The 19097-nt window shown below is 37.9% G+C and overlaps 1 long non-coding RNA gene across 1 annotated transcript in view; it reads left to right on the top strand.

Moving 5' to 3' along the window:
* Positions 1 to 15374, top strand: part of LOC103098130 (uncharacterized) — a 28577-nt gene extending 13203 nt beyond the window's left edge. The window contains exon 2 of the long non-coding RNA XR_470156.2: positions 15015 to 15374. This is a non-coding gene — a long non-coding RNA (uncharacterized LOC103098130). The remainder of the gene's footprint in view (positions 1 to 15014) is intronic.
* Positions 15375 to 19097: the final 3723 nt, after the last annotated feature.

Below are 19097 nucleotides of genomic sequence, written 5' to 3'. Positions count from 1 at the left end.
GAGGGTTAGATTAGATGGCCTCTAGGGTACCTTCCACCTCTAAATTAATGATCCTATGGTGTTTTTTTCAATCTTGCCACTGACCTTCAGTTCTCCCTCTATTTCTTTGGTTATAAATAAGCCTATAAATAAATCACTATCAGTCCACACATAAATCAATTCTCAACCTTTATTTATTAAACCCAATTTTTGTACCTGTGTGGAGTACTGGAAAGAAAGAGTCAAAACACTTCCTGCCCATATAGACTTCCTATTCTGATGGGGGAGAAACCAAATATGTCAAAACATACAAGATAACTATGGAGTAGATGGTAAGTAACCTTAGAAGGCACAGCACTAGTAGCTGAAGATGGGGTGGGGCTGAGAGCCAGGAAAGACCTTCTGGAGAAGTTGGTTCTTGAGTTGTCTGAAAGCTAGGGATTCTAAGAGTTTGAGTTTGGGAGGGGAGCACTCCAGGGATGAGGGACAGTCACTGCAGAGGTGCAAAGCTGGGAGATGAAGTGCCATGTATAAGGGCCAGTAACTAGAATGGCATCATTGGATCCCAGTGTTCATGGAGAGGAATGGAAGGTAAGGTGATTGGAAAGAGAGGAAGGACTAGACAAAGGATTTCACACAATTAATCTGGAGGTAATTGGGAACTGTCTGAATTTATTGAGCTTGATGGTAGAGTAGGGGGAGGTTGAGGCAAAGAAGATGATGCAGTTAGGCCTGTATTTTAGGGAAGTCACTTTGGTATCCTAGTGGAAGATGGATTGGAGTAAGAAGTGATTTGAGGCAGGGAGAACAATTAGAAATGTTGAAAGATTTTGGGGATAATATAACTGATACCATTTTGTTCTTTATTTGCCATTTTGCTGTGTGTCACCCCTTTGTGATCTACATGACCAGTTGAAATAGCTGATTTTGTTTAAAGTCTTCTTTGCCTCCTTAATGGTATAAAAAGATCAAATTACTTAAAAAAAAAAAAGAATATCAAGTCTCTGGAATGTCCTCCTCCCTTTTCCAGTCAGATAGGGAGTTCCCTTTGACTTAGTGCAACTAGCTATACTGGCAAGAATATATTCCCTTCTCTTTCTCAGTTGGTTGGTTGTTGTCCTTCATATTTAAAGAGAGCCAAAATGATATCACCTGTTTCTCTGATGCAGGCATGCCACACTGACTGGTCCTGTGCCAGTGTCTCCCATGTCTCCCAATCGATGCCAGTGTTCTTCAGAAAGACCTTGAGAGTATCTTTGTATTGCTTCTTTTGGCTTCCATGTAAGTGCTTGTCTTGTGTGAGTTTTCTGCAAAGTAGTTTTTAGGCAAATGTACATTTGGCATTTGAAAAACATGGCCTGCCCATCAAAGTTTTGTTCTCTGCAGTAGAATTTGAATGCTTGGCAGTTTAGCTTGAGAAAGGACCTTAGCGTTTGGTACCTTGCTTTGCCAAGAGATCTTTAGAATCTTCCCCAAACATTTCAAATCAAAGCTATTCAATTCCCTAGCATGGCACTGGTATACTGTCCAGGTTTCACAGTCATACACCAAAGAGGCCAGCACATAATTATTGGAAGAACCCTGGGAGAGGAAGTGTCTAGTCCAACTCTCAGACTTAAACTATTGACTCCTCTCTACAACATGCCCAACAGATGTCCTCCCAACTTTTGCTAAAAGACCTCTAGTAGGAAGAGGTCTTGCCCATCCCAAGGAAGTTCATTCTACTTTTGGATAGTTGGGATGACTATACAATTTTTCTTGACATAAAACCTAATTTGCCTCTTTGCCAGTTCTCCTCATTTCTCTATCTTGTATAGTTAATGATATACATTCTCCTTAATATGTATAATTTCTCTTTGCATAAATAGCTGCACTATGATGAGAAGCCAACTTTTAAAATCTCATTTACCATGTAAATGCTACTAGCTGAATTGTGAATGACATACATTTCTATCAACTCCTAGTGGGGTATGTCACACTCGGAGTGTAATAAAACCTGTTTCTCTGATTTGTTCTAACTTATTGGGTTTAGCTAGTCCAACCAATAAGAAAAATTCATGCGTCAAGAAGATGTTGCAATAAATCTGGGCAAGATGTGATGTGGACCTGCCTAAATTAGAGTGGTGCCTTTGTGAAGGTATAGATGGGGAGATGGTATGTAGAAAGGAATGACAAGATTTGGCAGCTGATCAGATTTGTGGATGGAAGTTCAAACAGAGGTTTAAGCATTGATAGGCTAATGATGCTTTTTGACAGTTATAGGGAAATTCAAAAGGGGGAAGGCTTTGGAGGTGGAGGGTGGAGAAGAAAAATTCTATTTTGAGTTTCAGTTGCTGTTGAGTGAAGTTGAGTTCTGTTGAGTATGGGATGGCGATGGGATACCCAGTTTGAAATGGCTCATAGGCAGTTGGAAATGTGGGGGTGGTGCTCAGGAGAGAGACAAGGACTGACAGGGAATTCTTTATTTCCTTTGTCTAGTTTGAGTTAATCAGTCAAGAACTTAAAGTAGCCCTACTTAACCATTAAGTATGAGAGTTCACAAGTCACTTACTGGTGAAAGCTCACACCTCCAAAGGCAGTGCTAGAAAAGTGGGGTATCGACAGGAAGTACTTTTGAGAAAACTGCTTTAAAAAGGCCAGCTCAAGCATTCATTCTCTCTCTTTGCATTGGTGAGCCAGGCTGGAGGAAGGACTCTTCTCCCTTGTTTTTTGGAGAGACTCTTCCCTTGGATTCTGCGTTGATGAGTAGAGTTGAAGAGACACGCTTTTCTTTGGAGTCATTCTGTGTTGGTGGAACTCTGGCTGAAGACACCACTGGGACTTTTGGCTGAGGACTACCGGGAAATCCATGTGGATTTGCACTTAGGGCTGATAGGCTAGACCAGGCTGTGTCTCCTTCCTATATTTCCCACTTTCATTATCTCTACTTTGTTGTAAATAAAAGCTGCTTACAGTCTTTTTTGACTTAAGGGCTAATATTTTATAAACAGCAATCACTTTATAACTCTCATATTGAGTCAAAGCCTAAATTTAATTGTTACAGGACTGGATAAATAGATCTGTGATATATCTGCATTGAAATAATAATTGAACCCATGGGATCTAATAAGATTTTCAAATAGTACTTGGGTATAAAGAGAAAAGAGAAAGGGGCCTAGCACAGAGCCTAGCACAAAGTCACCATTGGTGGGATTGACAAGGATGAAGGTACATTAAAAGAGACTGAGAATGGTCAGACAGAAAAAAGGAAGTCAAGAAAGAACAGTCTCAAAAACCCAAAGAATATTTAGGAGGAGAATTTGGTCAACAATATTAAGTGCTGCAGAGAGGCCAAGAAGGATGAGGATTGAGAAGAAGCCATTATATTTACTTGGAAAGAGCTCTTTTATCTGAGAGAAAATGGAAGCACTGAATATAGACATTTTCAAGGAGTTTATCTGAAAAGGGCCATAAGCCAAAAGTCATCTTGTTCTTGTGATTTAAATATGGGGTTTATAGTTGCTAATTTGATGAAGAGACAAAAGTTGAATGACAGAATCAGGATGGTGGCAGAAACAGGCATCTGAAGAAATTGAAAACTGGAAGAATCTCAGTACCAGAGACAAATGACCTCCGATTAAGGAGGTGATTAATAGGGGAGGACAGGAAGTGTGAACTCTGATTGATAAAAAAGACATGAATGATGAAGATTGGATTGTGAAGGAAGTGTCAGTAATTGGAGGGTGGCAAAATTACGGAAATACAAGGGGCTTCAGAGTTCATCTAATCCAGGGGTCCCCAAACTTTTTACACAGGGGGCCAGTTCACTGTCCCTCAGAACATTGGAGGGCCAGACTATTAAAAAAAAAACTATGAACAAATCTGTAAACCGCTGTCTGAGATAGCAGAGGCTGCAGCGCTGGCTGTGATGGGCCTGTCACACCTTGCACATGTCTTCCATTGTGCAGCCACATAATCCTTTGCACAGCGCCTCATTCTCATTCAGTTACTCTCAGAACTAGGAGCCACACAAAGGATTATGTCACTGGAAGTAGTACTGCCACGATTTGTGGTGCTACCACATATAGTACTCCAGGAGCATAAGATGCTCTCATTGAACACCAATGAAAGAGGTGCCCCTTCCAGAAGTGCAGTGGGGGATGGATAAATGGCCTCAGGGGGCCACATGTGGCCCATGGGCCATAGTTTGGGGACCCCGATATAATCCAACTGCACCTGAACAAAAATCCCCTTTATATTAAAGCTGACGAGTGTTTGTCCATCCTTTACCTGGAAAGTTTTAGTTAGGGGAAATACACTACATCTGTCGGGAGTCCATTCCACTTTTGGATAGCTCTATTGGGAATTTTTTGCACTTACACTGTCTACACCTACATCTGCATTTTTTATTCCTTGTTCTTAGTACTACCATCTGGTCAATCAGAACAAATCTAATCTTTTCACATAACAGCTCTTCTAATATTTGAAGATAGCTGCCATGTTCTTCCTAAGCCGTCTCTTTTCTAGGTTAAATATCTCTAATTCCTTCAATTGATAAAATATAATCTCAAGAACCTTCATCATGTCTGGATGTTCTTCAGTTTATCAATGTCTTTCCTAAAATGTAGTGCCAAAATTCAGCACAATATTCAGATATAGTTCTGACTATGGCAAGAATGTGATTACTGTCACCTCTTTAGCCCTTAAACAAACTCCTTGTACCCCACATTGCTTAGCCTTCCCTTACCTAGACACCCCATTGGTGGAACCTCCCTTCCCCTCACCATCTTTTCCTGGATGAAGACCCCTCCATCCTTTTTCCTGACCACTCTATCCCTGAGTGAAGCCCCTTGCCAAGACTGTGAGTACCTTAATCTAATCACAATCTAATTCAAAGCAACTAAACCATTCCCTATGGCTAGTCAATTTTCACTTCCTACCACTTTCTTGCTCACTGTGATAATTAATTGCCAAACATCTAAGAGTAAACTATCTATTGTAGCTCCTATATCAGGTCTCTGGTCCCTATCTTCCTCAACTATGTCCCTTCCATGTACTAATCCAATTCTGCCAGGCCCTTCCATTGTGCCCTCTGAAATGCCTTTTAGGAAACTAACAAATATTTCTTCATTTTGTTTCTTTTCCTCTTATGTTTCTTTCATCTTCTGTCATTCCTGAATTCCTCCAGGTGGCACAGCATCCCTGGTTACCCACTCTGGAACTAGGTGTATCCTCTTAAACCTCTGTAGTATTGGTCCTCAAGAAGAAGTTGGAGTACTCCTTGCTACCCACTGTTACTTTAAGACTCTTTCCTTGCTATCATCACTCAGTAGCTTCTTTTCCTTTGAATCTTAGTTTTATCAAAATTTATTAGCAAATCTAGATCATGGTGGCTGTCACCTATTAGATATTTCAAACTGGATGTCCCATACACACACCAAAATCACGTTCTTCAAAACAGAGCTCATACACTTCCCTATTTCTGTCAAGAATATAACCATACTTCCATTCTCCCAAGTTCACAATCTCAGTGTTACTCAATAATTTATTTGCCACCTCACATATCCCATCATTTTCCAAATCTTGCCATTTATATAAGATCTCTCGCATTTTTCCTTTTTTCACTATTCTTATATCTTTAACTATAGTTCAGGTTTTCATCACTTTTTGCCTGGAATATGGCAATAGCCTTCTAACTGATCTGCCTACCTGGTTTCTCTCTCTCCTCATAGCTTCCAAAATGATTTCCTTTAAGTGCTGGTCTGAGCATATCATACCTCTATTTAATAAACTCTAGTAGCTCCCTTTTGTCTCTATAACAAATATATCCTTGTGTCTTTCAGAGCCCTTATAATCCTGCCCCAAATTATTTTTCCAGGTTGGTTAAGCATTACTGTTCCTTGCATATACTTTATGATCTAAACAAACTTTTCTTCTTTCTTTTCCTCCTACATAGTAGTTGGTAGTTCCTCTCTTGTCTGTCAGGGCACTTGCACTGGCTGTTCCCCATGCCTTGAAGATGATCTTTTCTCATTTTTGTCATGTAAAATTTCTTTTTTTTTTTAAATTTTTAAAAAAATTTTAAACATTATTTTATTTGGTCGTTTCCTTACATTATTCACTGGAAACAAAGATCATTTTCTTTTCCTCCTCTCCCCCCACCTTTCCCTCTCCCATAGCCAACGCACGATTCCACTGGTTATCACATATGTTCTTGACTTGAACCCATTTCCCTGTTGTTGGAATTTGCATTATAGTGTTCATTTAGAGTCTCTCCTCAGTCTTATCCCCTCCAACCCTGTAGTCAAGCAGGTGCTTTTCATCGGTGTTTTTACTCCCACAGTTTATTCTCTGCTTGTGGGTAGTATTTTTTAGATCCCTGCAGATTGTTCAGGGACATTGCATTGATACTAATGGAGAAGTCCATCACCTTCTATTGTACCACAATGTATCAGTCTCTGTGTACAATGTTTTTTTGGTTCTGCTCCTTTCGCTCTGCATCACTTCCTGGAGGTTGTTCCAGTCTCCATGGAACTCCTCCACTTTATTATTCCTTTGAGCACAATAGTATTCCATCACCAACATATACCACAATTTGTTCAGCCATTCCCCAATTGATGGGCATCCCCTCGTTTTCCAATTTTTGCCACCACAAAGAGTGCAGCTGTGAATATTCTTGTACAAGTCTTTTTCCTTATTATCTCTTTGGGGTACAAACCCAGCAGTGCTATAGCTGGATCAAAGGGCAGACAGTCTTTTATCACCCTTTGGGCATAGTTCCAAATTGCCCTCCAGAATGGTTGGATCAATTCACAACTCCACCAGCAATGAATTAATGTCCCCACTTTGCCACATCCCCTCCAGCATTCATTACTTTCCATAGCTGTCATGTTAGCCAATCTGCTGGGTGTGAGGTGATACCTCAGAGTTGTTTTGATTTGCATCTCTCTGATTATAAGAGATTTAGAGCACTTTTTCATGTGCTTATTAATAGTTTTGATTTCTTTGGCTGCGAACTGCCTGTTCATGTCCCTTGCCCATTTGTCAATTGGAGAATGGCTTGATTTTTTGTACAATTCATTTAGTTCTTTATAAATTTGAGTAATTAAACCTTTGTCAGAGGTTTTTATGAAGATTGTTTCCCAATTTGTTGCTACCCTTCTGATTTTAGTTACATTTGTTTTGTTTGTACAAAAACTTTTTACTTTGATGTAATCCAGATTATTTATTTTACATTTTGTGACTCTTTCTAATTCTTGCTTGGTTTTGAAGTCTTTCCCTTCCCAAAGGTCTGACATGTATACTATTCTGTGTTCGCCTAATTTTCTTATAGTTTCCTTCTTTATGTTCAAGTCATTCACCCATTTTGAATTTATCTTGGTGTAGGGTGTGAGGTGTTGATATAAACCTAATCTTTCCCACACTGTCCTCCAATTTTCCCAGCAGTTTTTATGAAATAGTGGATTTTTGTCCCAAAAGCTGGGATCTTTGGGTTTGTCATATACTGTCTTGCTGAGGTTGCTTGCCCCCAGTCTATTCCACTGATCTTCCTTTCTGTCTCTTAGCCAGTACCAAATTGTTTTGATGACCGCTGCTTTATAATATAGTCTGAGATCTGGGACTGCAAGACCCCCTTCCTTTGTATTTTTTTTTCATTATTTCCCTGGATATCCTTGATCTTTTGTTCTTCCAAATGAACTTTGTTATGTTTTTTTCTAAATCAGTAAAAAATTTTTTTGGAAGTTCCATGGGTATGGCACTAAATAGATAGATGAGTTTGGGTAGGATGGTCATTTTTATTATATTGGCTCGTCCTACCCATGAGCAGTTAATGTTCTTCCAATTATTCAAGTCTAGTTTTAGTTGTGTGGAAAGTGTTTTGTAGTTGTGTTCATATAGATCCTGTGTTTGTCTCGGGAGATAGATTCCTAAGTATTTTATTTTATCTAAGGTAATTTTGAATGGGATTTCTCTTTCTAGTTCTTGCTGCTGAGCTGTGTTGGAATTATATAGAAATGCTGATGACTTATGTGGGTTTATTTTGTATCCTGCAACTTTGCTAAAGTTGTTGATTATTTCAATTAGCTTTTTGGTTGAATCTCTAGGATTCTTTAACATGTAAAATTTCTTACTTCCTTCAGGACTCAATTGGAAGAGGACAGAGCCAAGATGGCAGAGTAAAGTGGAAAGTTTGAACATTTCTGGGAATCTTTTATAACCAGCCTTAAAATAATGCTTCAAAATGAATATTGGGGGGGGACAGAACAAACAAGGGGATAGAATGAAGCATAAAAAAACTTGGAAGGGAGGCACAGAGGTTCCGGTTTCCTGGGGTGAGAGGGAAGTACAACCTATACCAAGGCTGCACCAAGGAGTACTGGCACAAGCCAAAAGCAAGTCTCCCCCTCACCTCTACTGCTCTAAGTTCTAAACCTGAGCCCAATCCAACTTAGAGACCCTGAGACCCTGCCTAATTCAATAGCAGAGGACTCCACCCCCATCCCCATGAAGTTCCAAGCCCTAGTGCAAGCCGGCAATGAGACTCCAAACTCCAGCACAGGGCAGTTCATGGTGTACCTGCTGGTAAATACCTAGGGAGAGGCCTAGAACCCCTTCCCAAGCTTAAGGTGAGGCCCTGTGCCCCAGCACAAGGTAGGTCACAGTGCTCTAAGCCCTGTAAGCCATTAGCAATTCCTGAGGGAGATTGAATCAGCAGTGGGAGGTGGCTTTCAGAGCTCCCTGCGCCCAGGCTATCATACCCTTGGAAGAACTGAAACATGCAAAAACCAAGAACTAGAGCTGAGAGTAGCAGTAAGAAAAAAACTGAAGTATAAGAGTGCTCTCTCTACCTTGAGAACAGAGCCCACCTTGAAGATAAAAATAAAAGTTGAAAAAAATGTTAGGAAAATGAGCAAACATCCAAAAAATCACCTAACCATAGAAAATTATTATGGAGACAAAGAAGAACAAGGGACAGACTTAGAAAAGGACAGTGAGATCAAAATAGCTACATCAAAACTTCAAAGAAAAATGGTAATTGGTCTTAGGCTCTGGAAGAGTACAAACAGGAATGCAAAAAAATCAGATGAGAGACAGAAGGAAAATGGGAAAGTGGAATGAAAATGATGCAAGAAGAAAATAACAGTGCAAAAAAAGCAGAATTGGCCAAATGGAAAAAAATAAGTGTACAAAAATCCAATGAAAAAAGTTTTTTAAAAAGAATCAGCCAAATGTAAAAGGAGGTTCAAAAATCTCATGGAAGATAATAATGCCTTAAAAATTAGAATTGAGCAAGTAGAAGCTAATGACTTTATGCAATTTCAAGTAATAATAAAAGCAAAATCAGAAGAATGAAAAAAACAGAAGAAAATATGAAATATTTAATTGGAAAAACAATTGACATGGAAAATAGATCCAGGAGAGGCAATGTAGTCATTACTGGACTAACTGAAGACCATGATAAAAAAAAATCCTACACATCATATTACAAGACAGTATAAAAGAAAATCTCCCTAATATTCTTGAACAAGAGGGTAAAATAAAAATTGAAAGAATCCACATCCTGAGAGAAATAACTCTTAATATTTTAACATTCTTAGAGCAGTTAGAAGGAGTATACACAGACAAAGGGAGTAGGAATAAGGTCATTAGTATGGTATGCAAAAAAAATCAGAGTGAAAAAGATGATTGCACTGAATGAAAAAGGAAGGGGGAGATAGAACAGGGTAAATTATCTCACCTAAAGAGGTGCAAAAAAGCTATTTCAGTGAGGGGAGGAGGAGGCTGGGGAAGGACAATACTTAAACTTTACTCTCATTGGAATTGGTTCAGAGAAGGAATAACAACTATACTCATTTGCATATAGAATGCTATCTTACCTATAGAGAAGTAGGAGGAGAATAAGACCAGGTGGAGTAATAGAAGGAAGAAGGAAGTGGGAGGGGTGATTAAAAGCAAAATACTTGGGAGGTAAGACAGAGTGATAGGAGAGAAAAAGAGCAGGATCAAAAGGGGAAAATAAGAGAGGGGAATATACAATTGGTAATCATAACTGTGAATGCGAAGAATGGGATGAACTCACCCATAAAATGGAAGTAGATAGGAAAGTGGATTAAAAGTAAGACTGCTATGGTATGTTGTTTGCAAAAAATCAAATTCAGAGCAGGAATACAGATACAGAGTAAATGTAAGGGGATATAGAAGAATTTATTTTTTCAGTTGAAGTTAAAAAAAGCGGGAGTAGCAATCATGATCCCAGGCAAACCTAAAGCAAAAATAGATCTAATTAAAAGAGATAAGGAAGGAAATTACTTCTTGATAAAAGATATAGGCAATGAAGCAATATCAATATTAAACATATATGCACCAAAGGGTATAACCTCCAAATTTTAAAGGAGAAATTAAATGAACTTTAGGAGGAAATAGGCAGTGGATGACTTCAACTTTCATCTTTCAGAACTAGATAAATCTAACCAAAAAATAAACAAGAAGGAAATGAATAAAATTTTAGAAAAGTTAGATTTAATAGATCTCTGAAGAAAATTGAATGGGAATAGAAAGGAATATATCTTCTTTTAAGCAGTACATGACATATACACAAAAATTGACCATATATCAGGGCATAAAAACGTCAAAACCAAAAACAAAAAAGCAGAAATAATAAATGTATCCTCTTCAGATCATAATGCAATAAATATTACTTAGAAACCATATAAAGGCAAATTAAAAATTAATTGAAAATTTATTCTAAAAAATGGATGGGTCAAAAAACAAATTACAGAAACAATCACTTGATTAAAGAGAATGACAGTGAGGAAACCACATATTAACATTTATGTGATACAGTCAATGTAGTACTTAGAGGAAAATTTATATCTCTAAATGCTTATATCAGTAAATTAGAGAAAAAGCAGGTCAATGAACTGGGCATCCAATTATAAAAACTAGAAAAAGAACAAATTTAAAATCCTCAATTAAAGACTAAATTTGAAATCCTAAAAATCAAAGGAGAAATTAATATAACAAAGTAAGAAAACTATTGAACTAATAAACAAGGTTAGGATTTGATTTTATGAAGAAATTTTAAAAATAGAACATTCGTTAATTTGATAAAAAAATAAAGAAGAAAATCAAATTACCAGTGTTAAAAATGAAAAGGGTGAACTCACCACTAATGAAGAAGAAATGAAAGCAATTATTAGGAGTTATTTTGCTCAATTTTATGCCAATAAATCTGGCAATCTGAGTGAAATAGATGAATATTTACAAAAATATAAATTACCCAGATTAACAGAAGAAGAAATAGAATACTTAAATACTCCTGTTTTAGAAAAAGAAATTAAACAAAGCATTAATGAATTGCCTAAGAAAAAAATCCTAGGGCCAGATGGTGCACAAGTGAATTTTATTCAACGTTTAAACAACAATTAATCCCAGTACTATATAAACTACTTGATAAAATGGGCAGGAATCCTACCAAATTCTTTTTATGACTCAAATATGATCCTGATACCTCAGCCAGGAAGAGCAAAGACAGAGGAAGAAAAATATAGACCAATTTCCTTATTTGATATAGATGCAAAAATTGGGGGCAGCTAGGTGACTCAGTGGATTGAGAGCCAGGCCTAGAGATGTGAGGTTCTGCATTCACATCTGGTCTCTTGACACTTCCTAGCTGTGTGACCCTGGGCAAGTCACTTAACCTGCATTGCCTAGCTATTACCACTCTTCTGCCTTGGAACCAATATTGGTTCCAAGATGGAAGGTAAGGGTCTAAAAAAATTATTTTTATAAATAAAATACTAGCAAGAAGACTACAGCAATATACCACAAGGATTATTCACTATAACCAGGTAGGATTTATACTAGGAATGAAAGACTGGCTTAACATTAGGAAAACTATCAACCTAATTGACCATATCAATAACAAAACTAACAGAAACCACATGATTGTCTCAATAGATGCAGAAAAAGCCTTGAGAAAATTATTAAAAACACTAGAAAATATAGGCGTGGATGGAGCTTTCCTTGAAAAGATAAAGTATCTCTCTAAAACCATTAGCAAGTATCATCTGCAATGGGGACAAGTTAGAAGCCTTCCCAGTAAGACCAGGGGTGAAATAAGGATACCATTATCACCACTATTATTTAATATTGTACTAGAAATGCTAGCTTAGCAATAAAAGAGGAAAAAGAAATAGAAGGAAATAAAAAGGCAAAAGGGAAACTATCATTCTAATTTCTCCTATATAGAGATAATTGAGTCAAATTTACAAGAATACAAGTCATTCCTCATTTGGCAAATGATCAAACAAGCAATTTTCAGATGAAGAAATCAGAGCTATCAATAATCAGATGAAAAAATGTTTTAAATCATTCTTGATTAGAGAAATGCAAATTAAAACAACTCTGAGGAACCACCTCACACCCAGCAGATTGGCCAATATGACAGTAAAGGAAAGGATGTTGGAAGGGATGTGGCAAAATTGGGATACTAACGCCTTATTGGTAGAGTTGTGAACTGATTCAACCATTCTGGAGGGCTATTTGGATTTATGCCCAAAAGCTTATAAAACTGTCCATACCCTTCGATCCTACAATAACACTACTAGGTCTGTATCCCAAAGGAATTAACAAAAGAGATGGGGAAAAGAACCTACTTGTAACAAAAAATATTTATAACAGGTCTTTTCATGGTGGTAAAGAATTGGAAATTGAGGGGATGTTCATCAATTGGGGAATGGCTGGACAAATTGTGGTACATGATGGTGATAGAATACTATTGTGTTACAAGAAATGATGAACATGATGATTTCAGAAAAATCTGGAAAGATCTATAAGAACTGATGCAGAGGGAAATAAGAAAAATCAGAACCGTGTACCCAGTAACAGCAACATTGAATGATGATCAATTGTGAAAGACTAAGCTACTCTTAGCAATACAGTGATCCAAGACAATTTTGAATAACATGACAAAGAAAGCTATCCACCTCTGGAGAAAGAACTATTGGAGTACGAATGTGGATGAAAGCAGACTATTTTTCATTTTAGTTATTTGTGGGTTTTTTTGTGGGGGGGTGTTATATGAGTATTCTCTTACAATGACCAACATGGAAGTATGTTTTGCATGATAATACAGTACAACCCTGATCAGAGATGCTTAACATCTCTGGGAGGAGAGATGGAAGGGAGGGAAGGAAACAATTTGGATCTTATAATTTTAGAAAACATAGGTTGAAAATTGTTATTATATATACTTGAGAAAATAACGTATCTTTTAAAAAAGAATAAATTGAAACATTACGTTTTTTTTTAAAATCCTTACCTTCCATCTTAGAATCCATACTAAATATTGGTTCCAAGACAGAAGAGCAGTGAGGGTTAGGCAATAGGGGTTAGTTGATGTGTCCAGGGTCACCTAGCTGAGAAGTCATCTGAGGCCAGATTTGACCCATGTCCTTCTTACTTCAGGTCTGGCTCTCTATCCACTGAGCCACCTCGCAGCTCCTGAGCACTGCTTTCTAAATGAAGCCCTTCCTGAACTCCTTAGCTGCTAGTATCCTCCCCTCCCTTCAACTTCCTTGTATTTGTTTTGTATTTGTTCTGTGCATTTGTATTTATTTGCATGCTCTCTCCTTAATAGAATGTAAACTTGAGAGTAGGACTTACTTCATTTTTGGTTTTATATGCTCAGTGCTAGGCAGATAACAAATGTTTGTTGAACTGTAGAAAGAACTTAATCCAATAATCCTCTCATCAATATCACGAAAAGAATAGGCTGTGTACTTGGTACTTGCCAAGGATAGAGATCTGGTCCTTAGGCTTAACTGAACCCCATTCTTCTTCTAGAACACCAGCTTCTCATTTCTGTTTTCATTCTTCAGGTCATCATAGGATAAGTGTCTTTATCCTTACCTGGCACGAGTCCCTGGTCCAACCTCTCTGTTTATACGTGACAACTCCTTACTTTCTCTTGAGACAGTCATTTCAAGTTTGGGGTTATTCTAATTGTTAGGGTGACCCCTGTGATCTTTGCTCTTCCCTTCTTTGGTACCCTTGGGTCATGTGGCTTTCTTTAGGCAACAAAAGACATGTTACTTATTTATTATTCTCTGAAGGGTTGCAATATCTGAGTTGCCCACAAAAGAACTCTCCATCCAGGCACCGACCTAATGGTCTCATCAAAGTCTGTTTTATGCATGGGATAGCCTTCCTAAAAGACTGCAGGATTCCCATTAACTGCCAGGAGGCACTTGGGCTACATATACTTAGATTGTTCCCTCCATGACCAAATCTGAAGTTGCAAGTAGAGTGATGACCAAGTCTAGGGGCAGGGGTTCTTAACCTGGGGTTCATGAACTTCATATATACACATATAAATATTTATACACATGATATATATATATATATAACTATAATATATGATTTAACTATAATTTTTTTTGTATTTGTTTTATGCATATTCTGATAAAAATTCCATAGGTTTCTCTAGACTTTTGAAGGGTTTTGTGATGCAAAGAAATGTTAAGAATTCTTGATTTAGGGGATAGAATATAATATTCAAAATATTAAATTATATAGTCTATATAATCTGTATATAACTCTAGAACCCCCATCTCATGTCAGAACGTTACTCTCTTTGATCATGAGTTTTTCCCACATTAATAGGACATAGATGCTTAACATACTATGATCATAAAGTTTTCTTTTTAATAGTGAAAATGGAAGTAAATAGGCCACGTGCACCTATAATGCAAACCCTTCACTTCTAGTATTTCCTAAATTATCCTTAAATTTAGTATCTCAGATCTTTTGGGTTAGCAGGAGAAATCCCCAATTCATTCACACCTACCTTATGGAAAGGAATAAGAAGATATGTCTGGGACCCCAATCCAGATCAAGGATTACAGTAGGGGAAATCAGGGAGAAGAGTAATGAAAGAAACTTTACTTTTTCACTAGATCATTAGATGAATGAGAATCATAATAGCTTCTACATTTAGAGCTCTGGGCCCTCCAGAATTACTGATCCTAAAATTTATTTTTCTATTCTTGCAGGACACTTCATAAATTCAAGAGGTCAAGAACTCCTCTATTCCACAGCTGGAGCTGACGGGAACCTAGAGTTTTCTGCAACTATGCCCTCCTAGTGTAAGATGACAAGAGGATAAACTCAAGTCCATGAACTTTAAGGGAGTTATTTATATAGTATAGAGCCAAGGTGAAGGTAAATTGGCTATCAGTGTCTCAAAATGTTTCACATTTTATGCTTTAAGCTTTGACTTCCTGGGAGAGAATAATAGAAGCAAATAGGTTATTATTTCATATTTTAGGACTTTGTTAATGTGTGTTTCTGAGTCTTTTATGATTTATGCGTTACTTTTATGTGGAGGAAATAAATAACTGTCCTATACTCGATCAACATTGTGTATTGAATGCCTCTCTTTCCTTTCGGAGAGACTCTAGACATGAGACAAATTTTAGCTTTAAGAGATTTTCTCTGGAGTCCTGGGATGAGGGTGTAAAGAACTTGAGAATTTGAGAAAAAGCCTAAACCCTCTCTTTAGATGTTAGGTTCTCTCTAGGACTGATTTTGGTCCATGTGATCCCAGAGCTGGGGTCCATCAGTTGAAGTAGGTCAGAGCTGATCTGTCTTTACAAAGAAATAGTATACTAATACCAAGTCAAAGAATTGTATATAAAAGAAATCTATCCAGTTCCAGGCAACTTGGCCCTAAACTTTGTAAGCCATTCGATCAAGCTACAGTCCTCTAGGCCAGTCTTGACCCATCATGGTCCTCCCTGTTTAGATATCTGTGCTCCCAGGAGACCCTTGCCTAATCTAGGAATTCACCTTGGGTGCTCTGAATCAAGATCATCCTCTTGTTTGACAACTGCAGGCTTATCCTCAATAAATCAGAAAGCTTTCTGAAGTGGTGGGGGGCAGAGGGAAGAAAAGAAAATGATCTTTGTTTCCAATGAATAATGTTTGGAAATGACCAAATAAAATAATGTTAAAATTTTTTTTTAAATTAAAAAAAAAGAGAGAGTGCTTAAAAAAAAAAAGAAAGCTTTCTGAAGGTGCAGCTGCCTTGTGATGCTACGCTCATCTTTGGATAGTAGAATTTAGAGTTGGAAGGAACCTGAGAGATCATCTAGGCCAGTTTCTACATTTTACAAATAAATAAGCTGCAGCCCAGATAGGTGAAGTGATTTATCCAACATCACAGAGGCAATAAGTAGCAGAACCAGGATTTAAGCCCAAGCCTTAACTAAATCCAGTGTGCTAAAAAATTCCTTGCTCATTGTGTAATTTCCTATTCTTCTCACCTCTACTCCAACTCTATACAATCAAAGAAATTTAAATAACTGTTTTGTGTTTCCCATAATTCAGCCCAACACACAGGTGATCTCCCAATTTGTCATCATACTCCTCTGCACTGCTACCTAGGTGCATTTCATAAAAACAAATTAAATACGGGTCTGTGATTCCAGCTGGGTCTAGACTAGTTGTTTTAATGGATCACTAGGGTTCTGCCAATTTGTATCAGGTATGTTGAATTTCTAAGTTATTGTTAATTGTCTTCTCACAGTGCAGTAACCCTGTCCTTGCTATTTTTCCCCAATGTCTGAAGTTAAGGGATTCACAGAACTTCACACCTTTAGGTGAAAGGCTCCTGCTTGCAGAAATGACGAACATGATGATATTCCAGGGAGGTTATTCTGCCTCATAGCATGTGAGATTGTTTAGGGAATGCAGGAAAGGAATTATACTTTTAGGCATGTGTTTCTTTGAGACCTTATAGAAATTATGGAAAACCAAGTTTAAAATACAGAAAGGAAAATGGAAAACATCGAAAGATAATGGAAATCTGAAATATAAGATGAGGGGGAATGGTAAAAGTGTAAGTTTTCTAGTCATTGAGAGGAGCTGAGTATGGCAAGATTCTCCCCCAGGTCTGAATTAATAGGTGTTTGGTTAATATTATCAGGTTTTTCCATGTTTTTTAATTCAACACCTCTCAAAGCAGTAGGAGTAGTAAAATTACCATGAGGTCAATAGAATTTTTATCTTCATTTATAGGCACCATTACCCCAGAATACAAATGATTGAATGCTGGAGTTAAGAGACAAATCTTGGGAATCCAAATTTTTTGGTTAGTATTTTGGTCATTTCAGAATCATAAAGTTAGTTGCAACTTCAGGTAACATGGTTTATTCTGTATCTTAACAGGGATTTCCCCCGAAGGATGGCCAAATGCTGGAGGACCTCCCCCAAAATGAAAGGAAACTTGTTACTTTTTTTTTCTTCCAAACCCTTACCTTCCATCTTAGACACAATACTGTGCATTGGTTTCAAGGCAGAAGAGCAGTAAGGGCTAGGCAATGGGAGTTAAGTGACTTGCTTAGGGTCTAACAGCTAGGAAGTGTCTGAGACTAAATTTGAACCCAGGACCTCCCATCTCTGGGACTGGCTCTTAATCCACTGAGCCACCCAGCTGCTCCCAAACTTGTTCCTTCTTGAGGTAGCCAATTCTACTTTTACTGTTGTATAATCATATCTGACTCTGAGATTCTATTTGGCATTATCTTAGCAAAGATATCAGAGTGATTTTGTTTTCTTCTCCGGCTCATTTTAAAGATGAGGGTTGGTTGGGGATGGAGACTTTAAATGAACATCCTAATGCAAACATCAACAACATGGAAATAGGTTCTGATCAAGGACACATGGAATACCCAATGAAATTGAGGCTATGGGTGAAGGAAGGGGAGGGAGGGAAATAAAGTGAGTATTGTAACCAAGGAATAATGTTCTAAATTGACTAAACAAACTAATTCAATGGAAAAAAAAATAAGGATGAGGGTTAAGTGACTTGCCTACGATCACACAACTAGTAAGTCCACTTCTGGATTGCTTTAATTGTTAGATTTTTCCTTGACTCAAGGCCTAAATTTGCATTTCTACAGCTTCTAAACATCAAATGTGCTCTCTGGAGCCAGTCTAATGGCTCAGATTTACTAGTCTAATAACTCTAAGTGCTCTTCTATCCGACAGCCCTTCGGATCCAGGAAGACAACTCTCTTCTACCTCCCCAGTCTTCCCTTCTTCGAGCTATATATATATCTCTAGTGCTTCCATTAATCCCGCTATGACATGTTCTGGAAGCTGTTCATTTTCCTGGGTGCCCTTTCCTTGATGGTTTTTTGGCTTGTCAACAGCCTTACTACAATATAGTGCCTAGAAGGGAACAAGATATTCCAGATGTGGTCTGACCAGGGCGGTACACCGAGGGACTGCTCCCTTCCCAGTCCAGGATATTATCCTCCTTTAATGGAGCTGAAATCCCATTAGCTTCTTTGGCAGCTCTACAGAATGCTGACTCCAATGGAGCTTGCAATTCACTAAAGCCCCCAGATCTTTTTCAGAGAAGTACTGTCCGACAATGCCTTCCCTGTCTCAGGCTTATTCATTCAATTTGTTTGAATCTGAGTGTAGGACTCTACATTGATCTCTATTGAACTCATTATTAGATTTGACCTAACATTCTAGCAGATGGTGAACCTTTTGGATTCTACTTTGCCTTCTAATAGGTTAGCTATCCTTGCCAGTTGTGGGTTATCAGCCAATTGGATAAATGTTCCTTTAACCAATTCATTGATAAAATTGTTAAATAATACTGGGCTAAGAATAAATTCCTGAGGCATCCCTCCCATGGACATCAAGCCATTAATATCTACCTGCTCTTTGGATCTGGCCAGTCAGCCAATTGCAAGTTCGAGTCTACCTTCTTCTACTGTTGCTTAGTCTACACATCTTGACCCCCCCCCCCCCCCCACTCCACAAACACACTAAAGGACTTCATCAAATGTTTTGCTAAAATCCAGGCAATAGTATATCTTCAGTATAATTCTGATCAACTGGTTCTTATAAAAATAATCGAACTTAAAAAGAAATAAGATTAGTTTAGCATGACCTGGCCTTGAATAAACCATAATTGGGGGCAAGTAGGTGGCTCAGTGGCTCTCTAGGCTCAGACCTAGAGACAGGGGGTCCTGAGTTCAAATTTGACCTCAAACACTTCCTAACTATATGATCCTTGGCAAGTCACACACACCCCCACTGCCCTCCCCATTGCCTAT

The sequence above is a fragment of the Monodelphis domestica genome, chromosome 7 (genome assembly GCF_027887165.1).
Source record: "Monodelphis domestica isolate mMonDom1 chromosome 7, mMonDom1.pri, whole genome shotgun sequence".
Taxonomy (NCBI): Eukaryota; Metazoa; Chordata; class Mammalia; order Didelphimorphia; family Didelphidae; genus Monodelphis; species Monodelphis domestica.
Note: the sequence above shows the minus strand (reverse complement) of the source record. Positions and strands in the feature narration are given on the sequence as shown.